We start from the raw sequence: 12212 nt of genomic DNA, 5'->3' as shown, positions 1-12212 counted from the left end.
TTACTAAGTCCGTTCCTGAGAGAGAAAGGGATAATTGGTATGAAATATGGTGATTTGGAAACCAAGTAAAGATGAAATAGAAGTAAAGGTGAATGAGTGATTAACTACACCCTGAATCTGAGGACGGTGATTGTGAGGATGGGATCATAAGGCAGAAGTTCTTCTTTGCCTACTGCAATCCTTGTGCACTACCTGCATTAGTTAGTTTTGCCATTGCTGGGACACAGTGCCCAATACCCCCAGCTTAAAGGGGAAAAAGTTTAACTTAGCTCACGTTTCAGAGATTCAGTATATGGTTGGCAAGCTCCAAGGATAAAACCTCACAGTGAGAGACTGTGACAAAGCTAGTAAGCTCATGGTGACCAGGACATGGAGCAGAGGAAGAGTGCTAGAGAGAAATGGGTGAAGGACCACATACAGTTCCCAAGGCCATGACACCACGACCCACCTTGAACCACCCAGGTCTGTGCTCTACTAGTCTGCTAGGCAATTCTTGATCCAATAAAGTTGATGAATCAGGAATAGTGGCCACTTTACCCAAATGCCAGTAATTTTAAACAATAACATCTGAACAGTTGGTAAAGCACAGCAAATGAGTTTAACCTTTCCAAAATTTTACACATATAACATTACTGGTAGATGGCATGGTATAACATAAAACATAGAACATCTTGGCCACATTCTAACATCTGGATTAACTTCAAGGTACATATTCAGCATATCAAGACCCTGTTAATATACATATTACTGCTCAGGGTGGTACTAAGTTAGACATCTTCACTTAAAAGGAGTGAATCTCCAGGGATATAGCTCAGTGGCACAAGTGCCTGCCTGGCAAGAGCAAGGTCCTGAGTTCAATTCCTGGCACACACACACACACACACACACACACAAAAGAGTGAGTCAACCTTAGGAAAATGTCAAGTACATAGCAGTAAAGCTAAGATTACCTAGTCACATCCTTTCTGGTCTCCAAGGGTGCCTCTGTGGTTAAAAGAGACACATGAAGCTATAATTACTCTCAAATCTGCAGGCCAGCAATATGCAGATGTGGTTCCGACCATATTATCATGACGTGTAATTAATGAAGCCAAAATTTTTCACAGTAAATAGAATCCAAAAGACTTTGGAAGATTATACGCAAGAAAGCCTAGGACAAGAAATGCTGATGCTCCTCTGGCTTTCTTCTCGGCCTTCTCAGCTTACTCTGCACACACTCTCTGAGTACCATAGGATATGAACTTCTGCTCCAGCCTGACCTCTTCCAGGGCCTCAGACCTGTGCTCAAAGGCCTACCAGTCACATCCTTTGCGATCACCAATCAGCACCTGCATGTCAGATGTTCACACCTAGTCTCATTTCTCTCCTAAACTTGCTTTTCTTCATTTCTTAAGTTGATTAACACCTGTTCTCCAAACAATCTAGACCAAAGCCCTGGGCAGCACCAGGATTCTAGTTCTCCTTTCTCACCAGATCCCATCAGTCCCCAGGTGAAGATGCTGTAGTTCCTCTCTCATCTATTTCAGGGGTCACCATACATTTCTAAATTCCACCTATTTGGAGGCCCTCTGCACCCCACCTCCTCCAGGAAGCCTTGCCTCTGACCCAACTTCGTGGTTCTCATATTGACAGCAGAGAATGCTTCAGCAGAGAATACAGGGCGTCCTCTTTCAGCTGCACTGAACCATGAGCACCTTGAATTTAGCTTTGGATTTTCCCAACATGTCCCAAGAAACCTCGTTTATAATGGCTCTCAGAAGTTCTCCCTGGAGTGGAATTTTGACAAAACCAAAAATCTCCAACATGCTGATCTCCCCAAAGGATGTTTTCCAACTGTTATACACTTATCCCTGTTCACAGTGTATATATACATTTCGTATGGATGCACCTAGCGCACTTCTCAGTAGTCTAAGAAAGGTGTGAAGCCTTTGGACTTTGCCCTCAGCCAAGGCGAGCCTCTCTCTCTGATGGGCTTCTTCCTTTGCTTTGAGGTTCCCATCCTTCCTCTCCAGCCCTTCAGCTGCGCTTTCCCCTTCTCGGTTCACTCTTGGCTCTGCCTCCCTCACTGCCTTTCTGCTCCTCTCTGCGGTGCATTTTAATTCCCCTTTCTCCCTTCCCCACAGAGCCTCATTTCTTTCTGCTCCAGCAGCAGATCAAGGCAGGCAAAAAAAAAAAAAAAAAAAAAAAAATCGTAAAAACCCTTTAAATACTACTTAGTAATTCAAAATGAAAATCAATCAATTAAAATTTTATTAAACTCTCCAAAGATATTTTAATACAAATTGCCACGAACTTTTATGCGCTTTAAAAACAAATAGATTTTTTGGTAATTAGATGAATTTGAAAATGATCCTGAAGAAATCATTTTGTGCATTGGCTTTTGGAAAACTGATCATTCATTGAAGTGATTTCAGGGAATTTGGCTTTTTTTTTTTTTGCTGTGTTTTCTCTCTGCATGACTCACTGTCATCCTCTCACACATGCATGCACACGCGCACACACACACACATGCACATCTCAAATGCACGGAGTTCCCACAGGCTTCTCTCCACATTCACGTGCTTTTGTTGCCACCTCCTTTGTCTTTCCAAACTGTTTCTTCCATTCTTAGGCAGAGTTGGATGTGTCTGTACACACACACACACATGCACAATTTTTTTCTCCCTTGCTGTGATCGTTTTCACAAACAAGTTGTCTTCGTCTCCTAAGTGAGTCTCACAGTCTATTTTCCCCATCCGTTTTTCCCTCCATGACTTTATTCTCTCTTCCTCTTTCCCATTTCCTCCAGATTCTGCAAACTCTCACCTCCTTCCCAAAGCTCTATCTCTGTTTCTCTTTCAATCTGTCTCTGTCCCAAGGCGCATCTCTCTCCTCCTTCCCTCACTTGCCCAGGTCAGTTGGGCCAGGCCCTTTTCTGATACAGAACAGAGGGAAAGTATGAGGCTCAGGCTAAACTCAGCCCCTGCTTTCAGCAGAAAAACATGACCCCAAGAGGCTTTTCTAGCAAAAAACCTGGTGCTTGCACCACTGCTGAGCACATCTGAGCTCTCTCTGTGCCCATAAATTAATATCAACAAAAGCCACAACAAAGACTTCAGGAGAACACACAGCCCTTCGGTCAAATAGGAGCACACATCATTGTGCAAACACTAGGGGGAAACTTTTCAACTTCTGACTCCCTTGGTGGTAGACTTCATTCAGTATGGCTTCGCTCCCTTGATGCTATGGTCTGGTCATGGTTTTTCCCTCAGATTCATACATGGGGAGTTGGTCCCCAGGTGCTGGCACTGAGCTGACAGAAGCTTTGGGGGAGGTTGTGGAGGGACAGAATGAGGTCCTGGTGGCTTCACCTGCATGAACGCATTAATGCTGTCTCACAAGCAAGGGTCAAGTCTGGTAGGAGCAGATTGGTTCCCACAGAGTGGTAAATCCTGGTCCCTCCGTGATCTCTTGCATGTGTACGTGACCCTTCCGCACGTGGATGTTCCCTTTCTATTTCTCTGCATCCTGTGACGCAACCAAGGGGTCCCTGCCAGGCATCAGCACCAAGCTGTCTGTGCCCCACAGCCAGAGTGGTGAGCCTCAGAAACCCCTGTACTTAAAAGGATTTTGTCATAGCCACACAAAGCGGATTAAGCCAATTGCCACTGTGACTAGAATTTAACTTTTTTTTTTTGTTTTGTTTTTTTTTCTCCGGTACCAGGAACTGAACTCACGACCTTGCGCTTGCCAGGCAGGCGCTTTGCCGCTGAGCTAAATCCCCAGCCCCTAGAATTTAACTTTCTGAAGCTTCCAGATTACCAATTATTTTGGAGGGGAATTTGGCTATAGTTCTTTTACTGTAAAAAATCTAAACAATAATGATATATTTTGATTACCTTTTGTTATGTCCCAGGGCTGGTGGGGTTAAAGGAATCTTTATATGCTCTTTTGTTGTCTGGGTATCAGAATGAATGTGACAGTGTGTGAACAAAGTTTATTTACTCTGCACCCAACTGGGGATATGTTATGTTAAAACTCAAAATGAAGGATACAGAGACCGTTTCATAGTTGGAGCATCTATTCTTCAGGCTGGGAATAATCAAAAGGTAATGATAATTGGATACGTGGGCCCCTTGTGAAACACAAATCATTCGCTCTTCAGAGAACATGAGCATAGGTTTACAGAGAGCTTTACACAGAAGCAAGGCTCCTCTGGGCTTCCCCAGACAGGCTTTTGGAAATTAGAAGACACACAAGTGAGACTGAAATAATTGGGGTGTGTGGAGGAAGCGGGGCTGGCTGCGGGGAGAGAAGGAGGTGCTCATTATGTGGGGTGCTTTCTTGTCATGAGCCTGGATTCAGGGTTTTTCTCTGAATCTAAGTGACAGGCAGTCCCAGTCCTTGCTGTGTGGTATCTCCCTGTGTCCCATCATTCAAGGTAAGTGCTTTCCGTTTTCCAAGCAGAAAATCGGAAGCAACTTTTTCAAGGTCACCCACCACACAACAGGTTTCAAGCCTCCCTTTTGAAGGCTGCTGTACAGAAGCTGTTTGTGGCTTGTGAGCCTCTGGGGGGCTCCCCTCCAAAGATTGTGTCTGGGTGCGCACGTGTGTGTGTGTGTGTGTGTGTGTGTGTGTATGTGTGCACGCACCTCCCATGTGATCACATGCACTGCTCTGTGGATGAGTGCCTGGCTCTGGCTGAGACTAAAAAGAATGATGATAATGTTGTGTGCGTGTAGGAGTGGGCTCTGCAATTTATCAGCTGTGTGATTATATGTGTGAGCATGTCTTCATGTAGCCACTGGGCTCTTGTGTGAAATCACTGAGTGACTCCGACTGAATATACATCATTGTGCTGCTTCCAATGACTGCTGAATGCTTCCTATGGACCACAATCTGGACCGAGCTCAAGGGTGCAAAGGTACAGGCACACACGGTAGTGGGTGTGCATGCAGATGCTATCACAGACACAATGGACTCTTCCTTTAGGCACAAGCCGTTGCTGTTCAGTTACAAAGTCACTTGCAGATGTGGGTCCAATCCAATCTTCTTCCTATACAGTGGTTGTCATAATCTTGGGGAGTGTTTGGAAATGTATGGGAACATTTTTGGTTATCACATCACTTGTGTGTGCTACAACATTTTCTGTCCATGGTCAAGCATAGGGATTATTCTATAAAGTATATTATAGATTCTCCCTACAATCAGCCTATTCAAAACACTAGTAGTTCCCCCACCTGGAAAAAACACAGAAACAGGAAATGGTGCACACACAATTAGGATTCCCCAGATACACCATACACAGCACAAGCCACTGTCTTACAATCAGTTAAGATACAGACAGAGTAACCAGCACAAGCACAAGCAAGACAAGAAAAATACTCAGTTCATCATACCTAACATGCACACAAAAATATCAAACAAGAAGCCAGGTGTGGTGGCCCATGCCTGTAATCCAGCACTCTGGGAGCCTAAGGCAGGAGTATCACAAATTGGAGCTCAGCCTGGGTGATTTGGTGACTTAGCAAGAACTTGTCTTAAAATAAAAACAAAGGATGTATGTATTCATTGTAAAAGATCCAGATGTAATTGCCAGTACTGCAAAACAAAAAACGAAACACAAAAATTAACCAACTAAATCACAGAGCTACAAATTAAAAGGAAACATATTATTATACACCTAAAATATAGAAATTTTTGTGGAAATCATTTACTCTATGTTGGTGTTGGTGTGTGTGTGTGTGTGCATATGTGTGTCGCTGGGGATCGAACCCAGCATCTTTACATTGAGTTGCATTTCACATCTTTTTTTATTTTTTATTGTGAAGCAAGTTTTCACTAAGTTACTAAGTTGCCCTTGCTGAACTAAATTTGTGATCCTCCTGCCTCTGCCTCCTCAAGTACTAGGATTACAGGTGTGCACCACCATATCTGGCATGATATTGTCTTCCAAAATATCACTAGAATAGTGGCTCTTGATTTTTAAAGTACACCCACATTCCTTGGAGATCTTTGTCACAGGACAGATTGTGATTCAATAGGTCTAGGGTAGGACTGAAAATTCTCCATTTCTAATGGTCTTGGGGGGATACATAGTGATGGAATGGGTCTACAGACTTGTAAAACACTGATTTTTAAACTTGGTTATTCATTGAGACCACCCCTGTGAACTCAGAAAAATTCGTATCTACGTCCTCAAATCAGATTTTGATTTCATTATAAAAGGAAGATTCTCAGGCATGGGAATCTTCACAACTCCTGGATAATTTCAAAGAGCAGCAAACCTTCAGAAACTGCTCCAGGCAATGACATTACCCTCTCTGATGTCACAGCCAGGACAGATGGCTTCATGTGGCCCTTCGCTCTAGTGAGAGGCCTTGTTTGTGTGACTCCATTGTGTGATTCTGATTGTGGGGACACTTGCAGAGCAGTCAGGACTCGTCCCACACCATAAATACACGCTCACACTGTCACCAAGGGATTCTTTCAAACAGCACTCTGATTTTGACTCTCACGTTTTGACGGATATGAACTTTATTCTATATGTAACAATAAGTGAGCTTCTTTTATAATAGAAGTTTTCCATCTTGGCAGCATCTGAGATTCACCCAGGACCCCAGCTGCAAATAATTTAATGCAACGGAACTCAAATTCCTGTTTAAAGACAAACCGCACAGCATAAAATTAAAACTTGCCGTGATGCGCCTGCAGTGCAGCTGGAAGACAGAATAGCTGACGGTGTAGAGCCCTGGACATGTATTAAAGCACACAAATGCATCAGGTCTGATTGCTGCTCCATCCTCAGCACCCTCCCTAACCTTCAGCCCTGCCCCTCACCACATTTCTGGATGTTTCCTCATATGTCTTCTTGTCCCAGTCCTCTGCCGGTTTTCTTTAACACAGCGTTCTCTTTTCTGAAATGCATTCTCACTTTTTTTCCTATTTGGAAAATTCCTATTCTCCGCTGTCATCTCGTTTTTGAAATCTTTACTGCCTTGCCCTGACAGATTTAATTATTACTTCTTAGGCACTGCCTCGGATCCTTTAGCATATCTCTATTGTAGCTCATCGTGATTATATTTATACCAGCACAGTTTCTCCTCATCTAATGTAAGGGCTCTCTGAAGGGAGAGACATGTCTTACAGACTACAGGCTACAGGGTGGAATGAAGGAAAGGGTCCTCTTCTACCGCTGGGTAAGTGGATTGTGGACAGCTGCTGATTGCACTGTGTCTTGATGTTCTTCCTTCTTCAGTAAAAACAAACAAATACAGAACATGCTGGTGAAGGCTACTGCAAAGACGAAGCGATAATATGGTGCAGGACAGTTATTTAGTAAAGGATGAATTTTGCTATTATCACATCATCTCTGTGCTCCTCTAGCACTAGTCTTAGAATACATCAGGAAGCGAAGCAATCTCATCCACCTGAGCTGCAACTACATCGCTGTTATCTCTGCATGTATGTGCATTGCAGTAATGACCAGAAAGCGAAGTGAAAATCCTGACTAGTGACTGTAAAGGCATTGATATCTTTTCATCCAAGAGTCTCCCTTCTCAGAACGTAGTATGAGAATATGAGACAACAAAATCTAAAGCCACATGTCCAAAGATGCCTACTGCTGCATTATGTACATCAGTAAACAGAAAGAAAGTGAGAAAACCAGGAAGGCTTCTGAACATTATGGTACATCCTTATAAAGCTGTACGATTGGCTATTTAAAAGCCCAGTACCGAAGATCCACAGAAACATCAAGAAATGTTTATGGTACACTGTTACATTTGTAATGACAATTACACATGATTATACTGTCATTCTTATTTGTCTGAATTTTACCAGCAGGTAAAAAACAACAAAAAGAAATATATACAAAACCAAACAAAGCAGGGCTGGGGATTTAGCTCAGCGGCAAAAGCACCTGCCTGGCAAGCGCAAGGTCGTGAGTTCGGTTCCCAGTACCGGAGAAAAACCAAAACCAAAAAAAACAAAAAAAACAAAAAAAAAACAAAAAAAAAACAAAGGGAAGAAGTTGTGGTACACATTTTATGGTTATATACTTATTTTTCCCTCCTTGTTTTATAAAAAGAATCTATTTTAAAATTCAAATTTCATAACCATTCCTTATTTATTCTCTAGGTACACAAGCACCACACCTAGTCCAGAAGTCTTTGCTAGGCGCTTATATCATGTAAGAGCCAGGGACTAGACTGAGAAGCTCGCGCTTCAGCCTGGACCTGTGTGAAACCACATGTGCACGTGGCAGACTGGAGCAGGTGCTCACGATCATACTGAAAGGGGAAGAGAAGGAAGTAGCATCGGAAGAAGGCAACAGGCACAGGTTTGAAGAGAACTGAGTCCCAGTAGCAGACTGTGGACTGTGTAGGTCAAGCGTATCCCTCCTTTAGTAAAATCCTACAGGCTCCTCACATGCTCATCCTAGAAACCACAGTCCTTACAGTGGCCTTCAAGTTCCTGCATGACCGAGGTCACCTCTCTGACTCTCAGCATCAGACCTTCTGCCTGGTTGACGTCACTCCAGCCATTCTCATCGCTTCTGCTCTTCCTCAGGCTAAGCATGCTGGCCCTGGGCCTTTGCCATTAGTTCACTCTGTCTAAAATTGCTTCTCACTCCCACTTCCAGACAGGCATCCCATCAATTCTCACTTCTCCCAAGTCTATGCTCAAATGCTGTCATTTTAGTGAGGCGACTTTCCTGAAAACTGGGATGCCCGAGTGCCTTCTGTATGCTTCTCTGCTTTATATTTCTCCCCAGTACTTGTCACTGTGCTGCAGATATGTACCCAGTATTTGGTCTGTCCCATCCCTCTAAAATCTAAGCTCATGATGGGTGGAGATTTTGGTTTCCTTGTTCACTGATGTAATTATTTCCAGTACCTAAAATGATGTCTGGCACCCGGTAGGTCATCAACAAATATCAATGAACTAAAGGATAAAAGAACAGTCGAGTCTCAGTGTCCTTGTCTACAGAAGGTGGCATAATGATCATTTTCTCTTCATTAACACACTGAGTCAGAGCATCTGGCACCCAGCCAGCACTCAGAAAGCATGAGCACAGGGTGACTGTAAAGACCAGTGGGCTGGGCCGTGGGCTCCACTCAACCAGAACGCTTTATAAATAAGACAGTGTGGTTGCCAGCCCCCAATGCCCACCTGGGAGACCCAGTGCATTTCAATAAGAAAACAGACTTCGGTTTTATCCTCAGCAGCTCAGGCTGTCAACAGTCAGAGAAGAAAAAATAAATAAATAAATAAAATGAAATGCACCTCAGTTATTTTTGCATCCAGGAAAGTATATAGACTTTTTTTTTTTTAATAATAAAACCGGAAAAACAAAAGTAACCAGTTTAACAAATTAGATGTAGCTCTTGTCAAAGGAAATGTTTTTTGAGCCAGTGCTAAACAACCCTCCCAATGTGGTAGAAGTCTCCAAATGTGAAACTCTTGGAGCTTGAAAAGGTCTCTCTTGCCAGCGAAAATGCTTCCAATAATACCCAGAAACAAGATTCATTAAAAGCTATCTTTAGCATTATCAGCGATTTTGTTATTTTCCTGTGTCCTTCATAAAGTGTCTCACAGGCCTTCACTCTGAATTACAGAAGAGGAGGCCAAGGAGAGGTGGGAAGAAAAGCTGCCCTGGCCCTCCTGGGGAATTGCCTTCCTGTGCGAGGAGAATGAAAGAAAACCGGGAAGAGAAAGACCAGGGAATTTAAAATATATATTCAAACCAGGAGCGGTAGGATCTGAACAAACAACAATAACATGCCATTGGGACACGTTTCCTAGGTGAAAGAGCTTGTACCTTCCAGATGTCAGAGAAATGACACTTGTAAAGTTTCAGTAGCGGTAGAGAAGGAAAACCACCAAACGAGGTTAAAGGGACCCCCAGGAATAGTGGAAGGCATAGAGAGACACCCTCTGGCACAGAGCTAGCTAGCAATGAACGCTTAGTCCATGAATCACTGAGTGAATGGGGAGGTGGAAAAATGAACAAATGAGTTGCCAGAATGGACACATTCACGCGCCTTCCATGATCTGTTACCAAGGCACGAGAGTTGCAAATGACGTCGGCTCCAAGAACTCAGTGGGGAGGACAGGGTCTGGGCTAGCCGCACCCATATGTACAGGAAATTCACGAGGCGGAGAGGCTTTGGTCCTCACTATGGCAGAGCAGGTGCGATCAGCTAATTTCAGAGATTGCTCTGCGGTGTGTGGTAATTAATCAGCCACAGCATTCCTGAGGGATAAAACGGATAGGCAGAGCTACGTAGAAGCCTTACCTTTAGAGAACTGCAGCACCCAAACCCGTGCGTTCTTTGTGAGACTGTAAAGCTGTTATGGGTGTATGATTAATTGTCAGCCACTCACAGTGTGCCAGGAATATGCCAGGCATTATACATGCAAGAACATGACCCTCCTCACAGCCCCTGAAGAGGAACCTCAGAGCCTGGTGATTAGGAGAAGGCACTGTGGAATGCCATCTGAGCCAGAACCTAGCTCTCTCACCTTCGAGCTGAGTAGACTTGAGGACCCGTTTACTCATCTGTAAGATGAGGACTATAGTAGTATGTGTGTGAGAGAAATTTCTGTGAGCGTTAAAGGAGTTATTCCAGTATGGCACTGAGAATACGTCCAGTGGAATAAATGCTTAGGTAGTGTTATTCCTATTTTATAGATGAGAAAATCAAGACAAAGAGGCTGAGTAAACTGTCTAAAGCCACACAGTTATTATGTGGAACAGCCCGAATGTAAACAAGGACCATTTGGTCTCCCAAGTCCATCCTCCTAACTGTTGCATTATTCTCCAGATTTTTATGTCTAGGAACCAAAAGTCCAAAATCATACAGAAACATTTCATCTCTGCTCTTAAGCTGTTACATTCCCATTTGTGGAGACTAGGAATACAGACAACATGGATACCAATGATGCTTAAGAAGTGAAATCTATGAAATCTGGAGTTTAATTGGCTGTAAGGAAGAATGAAAGAGAGAGATCAGAAGAATTCTGAATTTTCTGGTTTGGGTGCCTTGGAAGTGAAGGAAGATGAATCCATTGGGGCAACTGGCTTCAGGAAGGAAGATAAGTAGAAATGAACCTTGGAGTCTCAGCTTTGGGCAGTACCTCAAAATACACAGCAAGGTGCATGGTCTTGAACTCAGCTCAGCTTCCTGAGCAGATATGCTTACCTGAGCCAAGCATGGCGGAGGCATTCTGAACGAAGACCCTTGTAGGGAAGATGCACTGGGTCTGGCTGAACATGCTTAGAAAATACTTAAGGGTAGGAATAGAAGGGAAAAATAACTTGAAAAATGAATAGAAATGGTTAAGTTTCAAACAGGAAATCTGTTCCCAAGTACCAGCTTTGCCCATAATGAAATGCATATACTGTATGCCAATCAGCTATTTTGTTCTGATAGATAAGAGACACACAGCAAAAGTAAAATATTTTAATAATCCCATGGGACACCGTGCTCATGAGCACATATCCTTGGAGTGTGGCATAGCACAGAAAGGTTATGACTTCAGTTGATCTTAGTTGCCGTGTGTTTCATAAGGTGTAAACATCTTGCTACCCTGAGTGACACCTAAACAATGCTGATAGCAGTGGGTGAGTTATACTACTGACATGGAGATTTTGTTTCTTTCTGAACCCATATTCCATTATTGTCTTAGTTACTTTTCTCATTGCTGAGACACAGTGCCTGACACCCAAAATTAGAGGAGGAAAGGTTTATTTAGTTCATAGGTTTTAGTCCATAATTGACTGGCTCCAATGCGGGGTGGCACATGGCAGAGAGCAACAGTTCATGGCAGCAGAAGACAGTAGAAGCAGCATGAGAGAGAGAGAAGATATGTCTATTTCTGTCCCTTATATTGAATGCAGGTTACTCACCCTAGAGCAGGTGTAGCACTTACACTCTTAATCCCAGCACTGGACCATGAATCAGTCACAAACTCTAGATTCAGCCACCTCCACAAAGCCTGACCCCCATGACTGGCATGAGGCTTTGAGGGGACATCTGGACAAAACCGGAAACAATTATCAAAGCACAGGCTAACTGAGCAATCTTGTGGAGGAAAGCCAGGGAGGGTGGACCAGCTAGAGAGCTCTCAACCTGTTGTAGAGCCATATGGGTTGCCGTGGAAAGGTCTGGTGGGAGGGATGAGGCTGTTCTGTCTTCTGAAAGGGGTTACCCAAGCCTCAGCCACTG

This window comes from Chinchilla lanigera, unplaced genomic scaffold, assembly GCF_000276665.1.
Source record: "Chinchilla lanigera isolate Chin_1 unplaced genomic scaffold, ChiLan1.0 scaffold00092, whole genome shotgun sequence".
Classification (NCBI taxonomy): Eukaryota; Metazoa; Chordata; class Mammalia; order Rodentia; family Chinchillidae; genus Chinchilla; species Chinchilla lanigera.
This window is presented reverse-complemented; position numbering follows the sequence as displayed.